Here is a 15,375-nt window from a genome sequence, read left to right as displayed (position 1 = left end):
AGTCCCTTCCTCTGCCTTAGTTACTATGGGCAATACTGAAGTTTCTAGTTCCCTAAGCTCTCTACCTTTACACCATTCTTAATTTTACTTTCTTGGTCATCTATCATTTTCAGGTAATCAAGGCTGTTCCAAATATGCCATTCCATTACTGCAGGGTGCCATACAAGTGTGCTATTATTGCTTTTTTAGTCTGCTTAAATTATTTAGTATGTCTTTTTTTTTTTGCTTTTTGTAGGGCAGTTGGGGTTAAGCAACTTGCCCAAGGTCACACAGCTACTAAGTGTTAAGTGTCTGAGACCAGATTTGAACTCCCCAGGGCCAGTGCTCCATTCACTATGCCACCTAGCTGCCCCTAGTATGTTTAATCTTTTTTTTTAAAGCAACTGGGGTTAAGTAACTTGCTCAAGGTTACATGGCCAGTTGTTTCTGGGTGTGATGCTAAGTGTCTGAGCCCGGATTCAATCCCCAGGTCATCCCGACTCTGGGGCCGGTGCTCTTACTCGCTGTGCTACCTGGCCTCCCCTAGTATGTTTAATCTTAAACTGATTTTTCTTGATTGAATGAATGAAGAAATATTGATTAAATTCCTGCTCTCTTCCAGACATGTAATACAAAACTGAGACCCTACCCTCAAGGAGCTTATATTCAAATAGGGGGAAGATGACACATCTAGGGGACAACTAGCCTGAGGTAGCACTTTTGGTCTGGGGAGGCACAGAAATGGTGCTCTGAAATGCAGTAGATCACCTGCCCTTTTGAGAAGTAGTGCTTGTATTGATTGGATTATTATGCTCAGTGTATGAAGTAGAAGGCTAGCTAGGTGGTGCAATGGATAGAGTACTGGATCTGAAGTCAGAAAGATCTGAGTTCAAATCTGACCTCACACACTTACAAGCTGTGTGACCCTGGACAAATCATTAACCCCACTTGCCTTGGTTTCCCATTTTGTAAAATGAGCTAGAGAAGGAAATGACAAACCACTCCAGTATCTTTACCAAGAAAACCTCAGATGGGGTCATGAGCAGTCAGACAAGACTGAAACAATTCAACAACAACAGCATGAAGTAGAAAGAGCAAAAAGATCAGCGTGACTAGCTGGCTGAGATGTAAATTATAGTCTGGTTTGGGGCCACATAGATATAATGGGCAAGTCAAATCACTTACTCACCAACCACAAGAGCTCAGCTCTAGAGTGAGAAGCCCCAAACTGATTGTATTAACTCCCCATAGTCTAGGAATCAGGGTTCTGGAGATCTGGTGTAGAAAAGGCTGTGGAGGGCCATAGCTAAGCATGTGTCACAATGGCCATGATAGCTAGCTGATTACCTATCATGAAATGTGATCTCTGCTCTGGATTTGGCTTGATGAAGATCTTCATTCTAAATATGCCGGTAACTTCCTTGTCCTCACTCTGACTCCCAGATCCTATTTTGCTATAGAGAGATCGTATCATGGATTTGGAACCAAATCAAATCGCCTCTCTTCCATTCCTTTTAAAATTTTCACTATGCTACTTTACAAATTGTTCACTATGTTAGACATCAATTAAAGCACCCACTCATCTTATATATTATCATTGCAAATACTTATTTCACTTCCATATAAACTTGGGGTAAAGAGAACTCCAATTTGCAGTCTCCTAGCATGGTGTGATTTACCTTCTAAACAGCATCAATCCTTGATTGATTGAATCAGTTCTAGAGTCCTTTCTTTATGAGAAATGAAGCAACAGCAAGTGATATATAGAAGCAATGTACTTGAATTATTGGGGAATGGTTCACTTTCCAGAGAGGCTGACCCAGTAAGTATTGTAAGCATGATATTCAAGTTGAATTTCACATTTAGTCCCAAAACATTAATCTATCATGATTCTTTTCTCCTCCACCTCCTTCATTTATTGATTTTAAAAAAGTCTATTGTACAACAAAACAAAATCATGATAAATGCTCCCAAGTTAACAAGTTCTCTGTAGCATCACACTATTGTGGGCATGAAAAATAAGAAATATGGGAGTGATATCATTTAAGACCTTGAAATAGATTTCATTTCAGGGGTATTTCACTGTCTCCAACCACTGTGATATACATTCTGATAAGTTCTGCGGCAGCAAGGAATGGGGTTATGTTAGTGCCACAATCTATGGAAGCAGAGAACACATCAACATCATGAAATGTAGGGCTTTTCGAGATGTATATTTGGAATAACTACAATAGAATGAAGTTTACACCTTGTTTGAATTCATTACTCACTTTACTGTACTTACTTAAAGTGGGGCATTCCAATCTCATTAACTGTGTTAAATGATGATAGGTAAAGTCAATATGGCAGTATTCCAGTACTAGGTAGAGATACCTCAATTATTTTATGGACTTGATTTAATTGATAGTTCAGTCATTCCTATTCCATTCTGTATGTGGGGACCATGTGCTGCCTTGGCACCAGGGCATTAAATTGGCACAATTGTGCAGTTATTCCCTACTGCTAAATATTCCTACATTGAGAAGAGGAACCCACCATCTAGTTTGTTTAAATGTCTCAACCAAAATTATCCTAAAATAGAATTCATACCTCTGAAACCCATGAACTTTCAGTACTCAATTCAGTGCTCTCTTCCAAACACCAGGAAGCTATTTCCTCCTCTAATACAACCTGTAAGGAAAATCAACAGTTCTGTTAAAAAGTAATAGAGCAGAACTCGAAGCTATTCATTTTGATTCAGTAAGTGTTTATGAAGTACCTATTGATTTCTGGGCATTGTATAGCTGTAACATTATGTTTATTAACATGGTCCTCATAGCATAACCCCTCACATGTAAACCCACTGTCCATGTCTAAGTAAGGTGACTTTCCTCATCCTATCTTCACATTGAGAAGCCTGAATTCCCAGAGAAAGACCACCATCAGTCACATTCAACCTCCTTCAGGGTTCTAGGATTAACCTTATTGTGGCTATCCCACTTACTCACCACCTACAACTCCTAATCCCCTACTGGTGTGCTTCGTTGATGCAAAGCCAGCTGTTCACAATAATGATACATTTAATCTAAAACATAACTATTTACTTTAAAATAATGAAAAAAATAATACTAATCAATACATTGCAGATATTTGATATGAGAAAATGTAGGAATGGTCAGTTGAACACAGTTCACACATCAGTTTGGGTTACACTCTCTCATCAATGTCCTCCGTACTTGTGGGAAAGAGAAGGCATACAAAGAGAAACTTGGCCTGGAAACACATGAGAGAGGAAAGCTTGTGTGCTCTGGATGACTTACATTTCTGGACTGCCGTGTCATCAGCGGATTCGACAACATCTGCACCACAGGAAACTAGCTATACCAACTGTCCTCTTATTCATTCTCATCATTCTTCTACAAATCCTCTTCTGTTTCATTCTCAAACTGATGAAGCATTGACTTGCTCTTTTAACTTACAATCACTTTTAAAGTGGTATTGAGGAAGTGACTTGCCACTTTATTGACTAGCAGTCCCCCTTAAACCAAAGAACTGCAAAATTCATCAGGCTCATGTTCTCAGAAAAATACAGAAGAACCCAAACAGTTCTTCACTACCTAGGGTGCAGCATTTTCAAAAAACTCTCAGACCATCCATTTGACAGTTGTAAAGACTGTTTTTCCCTTTTCTGATTTTCCTGAGAGGGCAGAAGAGAGTAAAAAGCAAGTCTGAGACTTTTTAACCTCTCTCACATTATAGATGGTGCTAAGAGGATATTCAATTGTCTTCCCATAAGAATCAGTTTTTCTCTGACCAATCAGGAAATGGCATATTAAGCCTTCTTCTTATTACCTGCCTCTCTTTCTGTTTGTTTCTTCACACACCACCCTCAAAGCTGGCTTTTGCACCTTTCTGACTCATCATTATTCTCCTGTTGGGTTCTCCTCACCTGGCCATTATTAACTGCTTCAGCAAGGTTCTCCACCATATTCTCTGGCTCAAATCAGAGCTTCCTGGCCCTCAGTGAATAACCTTTCCTCTTTTTCTGTTAGTTGTAATTCCAGTAGTTAAAATTTAATTATCCCTGTCTTCAAAGAGTTATGTGATTTATCATTTTGTGAGTTTTAATTTCTTAAGCCTTAAAAAGAATTCCATGCAAATGAGCTGAGGGACCACAGAGCTCTGTAGCCTTAGCTATTTTTGAGTTCTCAACCTAGTCATCAACATTCTGTGTCTCTGAAAACTGCATTTTTTCCATGATTGCATTTTTTTTAAAGCAATCGGGGTTTAGTAACTTGCTCAAGGTTACATGGCCAGTTATTTCTGGGTGTGGTGCTGAGTATCTGAGCCCAGATTTGATCCAGGTCATCCTGACATTGGAGCCGGTGCTCTTATTTGCTGAGCCACCTGGCCGCCCCTAAGCAGTTGGGGTTAAGTAACTTGCTCAAGGTTACACGGCCAGGTGTTTCTGGGTGGGTGCTAAGTGTCTGAGCCCAGGATTCGATCTCCAGGTCATCCTGACACTGGAGCCGGTGCTCTTACTTGCTGTGCTACGTGGCTGCCCCCCATGATTGCATTTTATAAGTTTTTAGGAATAAAATTATTTTCCTGCCCCCCTTTAGTCTCCAAACCATTCACTTATGAAAGGGACATCAAATTGCATCCTTCACAAGGTAATTTAAGCCTTTTTTATTTATAAAGAAGTTCATCTTCTGGCCTTTTTGGCATCCAAACTACTCACCCCATAGCTGAAAACTATTTATTTACATGTGGTTTTTAGCATTTTATCGAACAAAAGTAATTTTGCTGACCATTTCAAACAACAAACGCTTCACTTAGAAAAGGGAAATTACCTTACATTCTTCCCACTTGAATTTTTTCTTCTTCACATGAAAGTTTTTTTTCTGCCACTTTCAACTTTTTCAGCCCTGTTTTCTGCTTACTTCATATAGGTAAAGTACCTTACGTAGCAATAATACACACAGGCCGGTATTCATACTGTGCTATCCTGATGTAGTTAATGGTTCAAGGTCATTGGGACAGCAGGTCTCCAGCAGAGTGACACAGGGATTTGTGTGTGACCATTTGTGTGGTATCCAGGTGATGCAATAGATAGAGTACCAGACCTGAAGTCATGAACATGATGAGTTCAAAACTGACCTCAGACACTTTACTAACTGGTCTTCAAGTCACTGAACCCTGTTGGCCTCAGTTTTCTCAGCTGTAAAATGAGCTGGAGAAAAAAAATGGCAAGCCACCCCAATACTTTGCCAAGAAAATCCCAAAGGGGTCATGAAGACTCAAACACAATTGAGAAAACAACTGAACTGAACTGTAAGATTTCACATTTTTATAAGTTATTTAAAGATAGACAGACAGCTATGTCAACTAAATGACACAGAAGATAGAGTGCCAGGCCTGGAAGCAGGAACATCTAAATTCATATCAAGCCTTAAAAATTTAATAGCTGTGTGATCCTGGGAAAGATGCTTAACCTCTCCTTGCCTCAGTTTTCTCATCTATAAAATGGAGCTAATCATATCACCTGCCTCTCAGGGTTTTTATGAGGATCAAATGAAATAATAATGTAGTTTAGCACAGTAGCTGGCACATAATTAAGTGCTACATGAATGTTAGCTATTATTAAATTATTTTAATTGATCAGCAAATTTCCTAGAGAACTAGGTTTACTCTAATAAAATGAAATTCAATTCTGATAAATGTAGTCTTGTAATTAGGCAAAAAAATCAAATTCACATGTACACAATGGGGGAGGAATTGTTAGTTATCAGCTTATATGTCTAAAAATTATATGAGTTTTAGCAGACAAAAAGCTCAATACGAGTCAGTGTGATGTGTGTGCATGTGTGTCTAACAACTAATATGGCTTTGGGTTGCATTAAAAGAGGCCCAAATTTCAGGAACAAAAAGGTATTAGTCCTTCTATGGTAGCCTACTATTATACAATATCATCTGAAGTCTTGTGTTCAGTTCTGGGAAGTACAGTTTAAAAAGGACATTGATCGGCTAAAGGACATAAAGAGAAGGATGATTAAATGGTAAGGGACTTGGACACACCACCTCAGGTTGAAAATAACTAGAGATATTTTGCTTAGAGTAGATTCTGAGAGGACATGGGATTAGAACAGCTGACATGAGGAGGAACGAAGGTGGTAGAGAAAAGGTAAGAAGTTGCCTGACCTGTCTCCAATTTCTCTCAAAACAAGTTTAAATTAAGCCAAAATGAATTGTAGACTGACAGAACCCACAAAAAAATGGGGTGAAACAATTTTACATCACAAGATGACTTAGAAAGACTGCAGGACAGGTGTTTCTCACTTGTGCAAAGGAGGAGCACAGCTCAGTGCATGCTATGTCCCAAAAAGCCAGCAGGAGGCCTCTAGCCCCAGCAAAGGTCAGCAACCTGGCTCAGCAAGCCAGCAGCACAGCAAAACAGCCACAAGGCTTCTAACATCAATGCAACAGGTAAGCTTCCCCAGAAAGCCCACAACAGGAGAGTCACCATAGCAAGCCAGTGAACAGGTCCCTGGCCCCCACAAGAACCTTGGAACAGTGCCCCTGGGACCCCAGAAGGAGGGCTCAATTTTAAGTCATAAAACAGACTGAAAAATGAGCAAAAGCAAAAATAAAAACAAAAAACCCTGATAATAGAAAGTTACTATGGTGATAAGGAATATCAAAACATAAACTCAGAAGAGTACAACACATACTACATGTGAAGCCTCTAAGAGAAACACGAATTGATCTCAAGCCCAAAAAAGTCCTCCCAGAAGAACTTAAAAGGATTTTTAAAATCAAATAAGAGAGATAGAAGAAAAATTGGAAAAAAGAAATGAGAGTAATGCAAAAGAATCATGAAAAAATGTCAATAGTTTGGTAAAGGAAACAACAAAAAACTGACTGAAGAAAACAACTCCTTAAAAAGCAAAATTGGTCAACTGGAAAAAGACAAAAGCTAACTGAAGGAAATAATTCCTTAAAAATAAGAATTGGGCAAGTGGAAGATAATGACTCTATGAGACATCAAGAATCAGTCAAAAGCTCAAAAGAATAAAAAAAATAAAAATGTAAAATGTCTCATTGAAAAACTGAACTGGAAAGTAGATCTGGGAGAAGTAATTTAAGAATTATTGGACTACCTGAAAGTCATGATCAAAAAAGAGCCTGGACAGCATCTTTCAAAAATTGTCAAGGAAAACTTCCCTAATATCCTAGAGTCAGAGGGCTTTGAAAGGATCTACCAAACATCTGAAAGAGATCCCAAAATGAAAACTCCCAAGAACATTATAGTCAAATTCCAGAACTCTCAAGTCTAGGAAAAAATACTGCAAGCAGTCAGAAGGAAACAATTCCAGCATGAAAAACTCACAGTCAAGATAACACAAGGTCTAGAAAGTTCTATATTAAAGGATCAGAGGCCTATTGTCCTCTGGTTTGTATTATAATCACTAATCAACTACCTAGCAAAACTGAGCATAATCTTTCAAGGTGAATATTGGACATTCAATGAAATAGGGGGCTTTTAAACATTCCTGAAGAAAAGACCAAGCTGAGCAGAAAGTTCAATGTTTCAAATATATGACTCAAGGGGTTCTCCTGATTCTAATAGGGGACAAGCCATTTCACCTATATCTACCTCATCTGTTTCCTCATCTATGAAATGCGGATAATAGTAGTAGCTACCTCATGTTGTGAGGATCAATTGAGATGGTATTCATAACGTATTTAGTACAGTGCCTGACACAGTAAGCACTTAATGAATGCTTGCTCTCTTCCCCTAATACTGTCCTAATGGAACTAGAACTGTCCAGTCCGATGAGCAAACATCTAAGGGAATAATGGTAGAGACATGTGACAGTACTGAACTAGAATATTGGATTTTTCCCCACTCCTGACATCCATAAGCTGCAGCAGCATGAGATTATAAATAGAGCTCTAGGCTTGGTTCAAATGTTGCTTCTGACACTTGCTAGCCATATGACCATCAATAAGTCACTTAATTTCACCTGCAAAATGAAGAAAATATTGCCTGTCAATTACCCTCTGTTATAATGTTACGGTAAGGTTCAAATGGAATGATGAATACAAAGAGTTTTGAAAATTGAAAGCACTAAATAAATGCCAGCCACTAATTATTAATTCTTGAGCTATTTGTTATTACCCTGGGTAACATAATCTCTGTTTTACTTTCTTCAAATCTAAAATGGGGTTAATAATAAAACCCACCTTACAGGGTTGTTTTGAGGATCAAATTGGGAATATTAGTTAAGCCCTTAGTGTCTGGTCCATAATTGGTGATTAATAAATGCTTGTTCTCTTCTTCTTCTGTCCTCATCCCACCTCTCATACCCATATAATTGTTTTCTAAATACTCTGTTCATGACATTTTGACTTGAATAATGTTACTTCAAACTCGTGTCATGTTATTTTAAATTTCCTTCATTTGTTCACTGTTTTTAATTACAACACTATTTCATGCCCTCCTTTGTTCATGTAAGTGGATTATATCTGCTGTTTTTTAATGAATTAGGAGAAATGTATATTTTAAGAGAGCAAACAAATTGAAGTTGATGGTTTTGGGTGGTACTCCAAAGAATTAAACTGATTTAGTGTCAACACACTTTGAATTATGTCATTATCATTTTCAAATACAGTTAAGTAATGTCATATGTACTATTGTATTAGGAATAGAGCTGAAGTGAGGATCAATATTCAAAATATTCAAATATATCTGTTATAATACCAATGGGGGCATTCCCTCTAATGACACCTATCCCGTCAATCAATGAACCAAACATTTACTAAGTAACTGCTATGTGCCAGCCACTATCACCCTATAATTTCATCCTAAGTAGTATACCCAATATTTTGTTCAGTCATTTTCAGTTGTGTCTAACTCTTCATGACTCCATTTGGTGTTTTCCTGGCAAAGATAATGGGGTAGTTTGCTGTTTCCTTCTCCATCTCATTTTACAGATGAGGAAAACTGAGGCAAACAGGGATAAGTGACTTGCCCAGGGTCACATAGCTAGTAGGTGTCTGAGGCCAGATTTGAAGTCAGGAAGATGAATCTTCCTGATTCCATGTCTGTCACTTTGACCACTGCATTTTCTTTGATTTTTCTGACCTCACAATGTTACTTATGAAGGACACAGGCTACACAGCAGTTATGCCTCATACCACATGACCTACCTATCTTCCTTTTTCACCCATACATTATTTTGATGACATTCATTATTCTTCTCCTCCTTGTTTGTAATGTGTGCTGACCTGCTCATACCTGCTTAACTATAAAACAACCTATTGCCTTTTCAGTAATATACATTTTTACTTCTCTGGGAACAATAGTATATGAAAATCAAAGACATATAAAAATGCCAGAAGAATACTGATTTTTTTTAAATGCTCCTTTGTTTTAGGGAGAAATTTAAGGTCATTAAAAGAACTTTGGTGTTTCTTTAAGGATTCTTCATTTGGGATATAGATTTCAGGGAGTCCATGAACTTTGATTTAAAAAATTGTCTTTATTTCAACATAACTGGTTTCCTTTGTAATCTTAACTATTTTATTCATCTAAAAATTGTTCTAAGAATTGCACAGGCTTCACCAGACTTCCAATGGGGTCCATGATTGAAGCCCTTCTTTAGGAAAGTTAGTTGATTCTCCTCATTTAGTTCATTTCTAGGCTCAATTAATTTTTCCATCTGGAGTATTAAACCAACATATAGATATGATGGGTGAACTGTACAGTTTGATCATCCTGTAATGTGTCACAACTTGGACAACTCACATACATTCTCTTGTTTTTTTTTTTTCCCAGGTGGAGAGTATGACCAAACACCTTTGACTTTTTATGGACCTCAACCAGGAGGCTCTGCAATATTCTGTGATCTCTGCAATATTCATCAGCACAATATCATCCATAAACAGGAGTTTCTGAAAGACTTTTCCATTTAGAAGGAATCCCACTCAAACTTAGATTATAAATTGGATCTTACCTATGGTAGTACTGGGGAAATTTATTGAGTCTGGGCCTCCTCACTTTGTTTATTACCCCATTCATTCATTCATAATCACATGGTTGTTGAACAAGGTTATCTTTTTGTGCAGTACATATTTCAAGAAAACTTTGATAATTTTGACATATACACGAGAGGTATATCATTGGAAGAGAGTCTTTTAGATAGTTTTGCTCTACAACATCAAATGTCTTTACTATATTCAACAAACAACAATCAGAGTGGGATCTTGTATTCTTCACATTAATAAAGGGTATGATAAGAAACAAGTCTGTAGTTTACTTTTAGTTATTAAAGCTTTTGAAACACCCTGTATAGATGGGAAAATAGGCTCAGTCTCTTTTTTCAGAGATATAAGATTTTCCCACTGTATCTTTGGTATCCTCAAAATTACTCCACCTCCATCACTGGTTCCTTTTTAAAGTAGGCACACTTGGTCTATGTATACTTAGTCTAGTCTAGATTCTTTCCCCCTTGTTTTCTTCAATACCATTTTAACAAATTCCTTTAGAAGGATATTTGGGACTTTAAAGTTATTATGCAAATATGTATTTGAGGACAAAAATGTTGTTATTCACTATCTTAGTAAACCTTTTCTATCTTTCATCTTTTTGTTATTTGTGTCTTACTTTTTCCCTCAAATATCCTAAGGGTGATTTTGTTTACCTGAGTCTCACACCAAGCTTTTTTGGACTTTCTCCCCCTTACTCAAATGCTTCTCATTGCTTTCTGAGATTAATATAATTCTTAACCTTTCACCATCCTTCTCTGTAAAAAATAAGCCAACAAAAACTCCATTCTTAATCAGTGTTGCTTTTAGTTACATGTCTCTCATCAAGTATTTCTAGGGCTTGCTAACTCATTGTTTTTAGCCTTATTTAGACTTGTCTTTTTAAAGACAAATTTATATCAGTTAAATTTCTCTCTGAAATTATTACAGTTGGTGTCAGTATCCTTTCCTCCATCAATTTTCCCATTTTTTGCATCAACAACTTGTTAAAATATGTCAGGTTAATGTTGTTTTCATCGCATTCCATATTCCCCCATATCTATTCTCTTTTCTAGCTTGCTGTTAATTTTTATTTTTGTTCTAACAAGTCAATGACTTGATTATCTAGAAAATTAGTTCAGGAATAGATTCCACATCAATAAGCCATTTCTTCTCTGTTAAAATATTATTAATTTCCTGTTTGTGATATCATTAATTGTATTTTGTCTATTGCCTTGTGAGGGTTTCCTCAAAGAATATATTTATGACTTATTTACAAGAGACTTTTGGTAGTCTATAAGTCTAAAGTCTCTCTTATGCTTATTCTAGAACTGTATTTTTTAATATTTTTTGCCTTCTTTTTCATTTTCACTTTTATCTGGAAGACCCTATATATCCAAGTAGATGTTGATTTAATTTGCAGTGTTTTCAAATTCTTTCTAAGGATCTATCTATCACTTCATTTTCTGCCATAGGCACTAACACATAAGCTAAAATTATTTTCATGGTAGTCTTTGTGCAAATGAGTTTCATGAACATGCCAAACAAGATGACCATATTTCCTCTGAATTGATGTTTCTTGTGACTTTCATAATCTTGATCAAATAAATTTTGTAGTATACCATCATAGGTTTAGCTGGAAGGGACCTTGGAAATCACTAAAAACAATTCCATTTTACAGATGGAGAAACTGAGGCTGAGAAGCATTAAGTTCCTTGCTCAATGTTACAAGGCTAGTGATTATTTGAAATTTTCCTGACTCCAAGTCAAAGACTCTGCTCAGTATAGCAAATCATCTCCAAGGAGAACCTACTCATCCCTCCATTTAACTAAAGAGCCCTTCTTTCTTCTAGCTTTGTTTATCTCCAGAATGTCACGATTGATATGATTTAATTCTTCCAAATGCATCTTCACAAAGTTCACACATTTTAGAATACCTATATTTCAAGTTAATTTTTATAGATCGTCCCAAATCAGTGATTCTTAGCACCTTCTACATAGCTTTCTGCTATACCGCGAGCATGACTAAAATAGAAATGGGCTGCCTGTATAAAATTAAAGGCCAGCTTGTATTCTTCTCCCTTTCAGAGCTTACAGTAGTCAAAGAATTTATCACCAAGGGGCTAGCCTTCTAGAAGTGAGCCTTTCGCTGCTTAGTAAGGTTGGCCCTCAAAAGGAAGATGCAGTTTGTTACTAAGATATCATCTGAATGACTTCAGAATGAAAGCTCATGAAAGAGGTTGCATTCCACAAGTATGGTTTTTGAAAATCTGTGCCATGATGAGGTTTCAAGAGTAGGTCTTTCTGAAGGAGTTGAGGGGAAGGGAACAATAGGTTTAGCAAAAAACATGCCTAGAACATTTCCTAGAAGGTCTTAAAGCAAGGGTTCTTAATTTGGAATCTATTACCTTTGTTTATAAAAAGATTGATAATCATACTTTAATATAAATGATTTCCTTGGGAATCCTATGCATTTTAGGGTATGGATTTAAATTTTTTTCTAAAAAAGTCCATAAACTTCAACAGACTGCTAAAGGAATTTGTGATAAAAAAAAAAGGTTAAGAATCCCTGCCTTAAAGGATCTTTATAACCAGAAGCCAAATAGGTAGTGTTACTTTCTTTCAAGAGTTTACATTTTAAATAGGCAGAGCCAAGTTGCAGAGTAAAGGCAGGGACTCACCTGAGCTCTCCCACAAACCACTCCACATACCTTTAAAAAATAACTCTAAACAAACTCTAGAGTGACAGAACCCACAAAAAGATATAGTGAAACAATTTTCCATTTCAAGACAACTTAGAAGGTTGGCAGGAAAGGTCTTTTGCACCAGGGAGAGAGAAAAGCACAGTCTAGTACAGGCAACACCAGCACAACCAGGCCCCAGCAAACCAGCAACAGGCCTTCAGAGCCACTGAGTCAGCAGCAGCAGCTGCTTCCAGAACTCTCAGATGGTAAGGGGGTTGGTCAGAAGGAGATTACAAGGGTCTCTTTGCTAGCAATGAGGCAGGATTTTGTTGCTTTGCCAATACTCAGATCTAGGCCCCACAGTCCTGGGGGGAGGGGGGTTTGCAGTTCCACAGCAGGGAGGAGTACTAACACACCAGAGCTTGCTGATACAGTGGAGTAGAGAAAGTTACTATTGTGACAAGGAAGATCAAAACATACACTGAAGAAGACAACAAAAGTCAAAGCCCCTGCATCCAAAGCCTCCAAGAAAATATGGTTTCAGGCCATGGAAGAGCTCAAAAAGTATTTTGAAAACAAAGTAAAAGAAGTAGAGGAAATTTAGAAGAAAAATGAGAGTGATACAAGAAAATTATGAAAAATAAATCAATAGCTCAGTAAAGGAGTAACAAAAAATACTGAAGAAAATAACATCAACAGAGTAGGTCAAACAATAAAAGAGGCACAAAAAGGCAATGAGGAGAATAATGCCTTAAAATAGTGCCTTCTTAAAAAATAATTAACTAAATGGAAAAGGATGCACAAAAATTCACTGAAGGAAAAAAAATCCTTAAAAACTAAATGGAAAGGAGGCAAAAAAAATCACTGAAGAAAATAATGCCTTAAATATAAACATAGAGCAAATGGAAACTAATGGCTTTATGAGAAATCAAAAAACAATAAAAAAAAAAGAATGAAAAAATAGAAGACAATGTACAATACTCTTTGAAAAACAACTGACCTGGAAAATAGATCCAGGGGAGATAATTTTAAAATTATTGGACTACATGAAAGCCATGATCAAAAAAAAAGAGCCTATATTTCAATAAATTATCAAAGAAATTTGCCCTGAATGAGAGGGTAAAATAGAAATTGAAAGAATCGCTTTCTCGTTCAGCCAGCCAAGATGCCAAAAGGGAAGAAGGCCAAGGAGAAGAATGTGGCTCCAGATCCTGCTGTAGTAAAGAAGCAGGAGGCCAAGAAAGTGGTCAATCCTTTGTTTGAGAAGCGTCCCAAGAACTTTGGCATTGGTCAGGAAATCCAGCCCAAAAGGGACCTTACTCAATTTGTCAAATGGCCTCAGTACATTAGACTGCAGAGTCAAAGGTCTATCCTTTATAAGCGTTTGAAGGTTCCACCAGCAATTAACCAGTTAACCCAAGCTTTTTTTTCGTCAGACAGCTACTCAACTGCTTAAACTAGCTCACAAGTATAGACCAGAGACAAAGCAAGACAAGAAGCCAAGGCTGCTGGCTCAGGCTGAACAAAAGGCTGCAGGCAAAGGACATGTTCCCACTAATAGACCACCTGTTCTCAGAGCAGGTGTTAACACTGTTACTACCCTGGTAGAAAACAAGAAAGCACAGTTGCTACTGATTGCACATGACATGGACCCCATTGAGCTAGTGGTCTTCCTACCTGCCTTGTGCCAGAAAATGGGGGTTCCTTACTGTATTATCAAAGGTAAAGCAAAACTCGGACGCTTAGTTCACAGAAAGACCTGCATGAGCATTGCCTTCACATGGGTTAACCCTGAAGATAAGGGAGCCCTGGCTAAGCTGGGTGGAAGCCATCAAAACCAATTACAACAACAGATAGCATGAGATCCGTCATCACCGGGGTGGCAATGTTCTGGGTACAAAATCAGTGGCTCATATTGCCAAGCTGGAAAAGGCAAAAGCTAAGGAGCTTGCAACCAAATTGGGTTAAATGTGTATTTGATTTTTCCCTATGTAAAAATAAAAATTTAAACAAAATGAGAAAAAAAAGAAATCGAAAGAATCTAACAATTACTTTCTGAAAGAGATGCCAAAATGAAAACTCCGAGGAATATTATAGCCAAATTCCAGAGTTCTCAGGTCAAGAAGAAAATATTGCAAGCAGTCAGTAAGAAGCAATTCGAGTATAGTAGAACCACAGTCATTATAACGCAAGATTTAGCAGCTTCTATATTAAAGTCTCAGAGGGCTTGGAATATGATATTCTGGAAGGCAAAAGACCTAGGATTACAACAAAAATCCCTCACCTAGGAAAACTCAGTAAAATTTTGCTAGGGGCAAATGGATATTCAATGAGATAGAAGACTTTCAAGCATTCTTAATGAAAAGACCAGAGTTGAATAGAAAACTTAACTTTCAAATACAAGACTCAAGAGAACCATAAAAAGGAAAACAGGAATAGGAAATCATAAGGGACTTAACAAGGTTAAACTGTTTACAATCCTAGATGGGAAGATGATACTTGTAACTCATTAAAAGCTTTCTCATTAGGGTAATTAGAAGGAGTATATATAGACAGAAGGCACAGGTGTGAATTGAATTTGAAGGGATGATATCTAAAAAATTAAACTGAGGAATGAGAGAGGAATGTACTGGGAGAAAGGGAAAGGGAAAGATAGAATAGTGGAGATTATCTCAGTAATTTATATACATTACATTGTGAGGAA

General features: G+C 37.2%; 1 pseudogene; it reads left to right on the top strand.

Moving 5' to 3' along the window:
- Positions 1–13,819: 13,819 nt before the first annotated feature.
- Positions 13,820–14,703, top strand: LOC138150429 (large ribosomal subunit protein eL8 pseudogene; annotated as a pseudogene).
- Positions 14,704–15,375: the final 672 nt, after the last annotated feature.

The sequence above is a fragment of the Petaurus breviceps genome, unplaced genomic scaffold, assembly GCF_028583685.1.
Source record: "Petaurus breviceps papuanus isolate PSGF00001 unplaced genomic scaffold, PetGlider_PUasm1.0 140, whole genome shotgun sequence".
NCBI classification, from domain to species: Eukaryota; Metazoa; Chordata; class Mammalia; order Diprotodontia; family Petauridae; genus Petaurus; species Petaurus breviceps.
The sequence above is the reverse complement of the archived record's forward strand: the minus strand, read 5'-3'. Positions and strand labels throughout refer to the sequence as shown.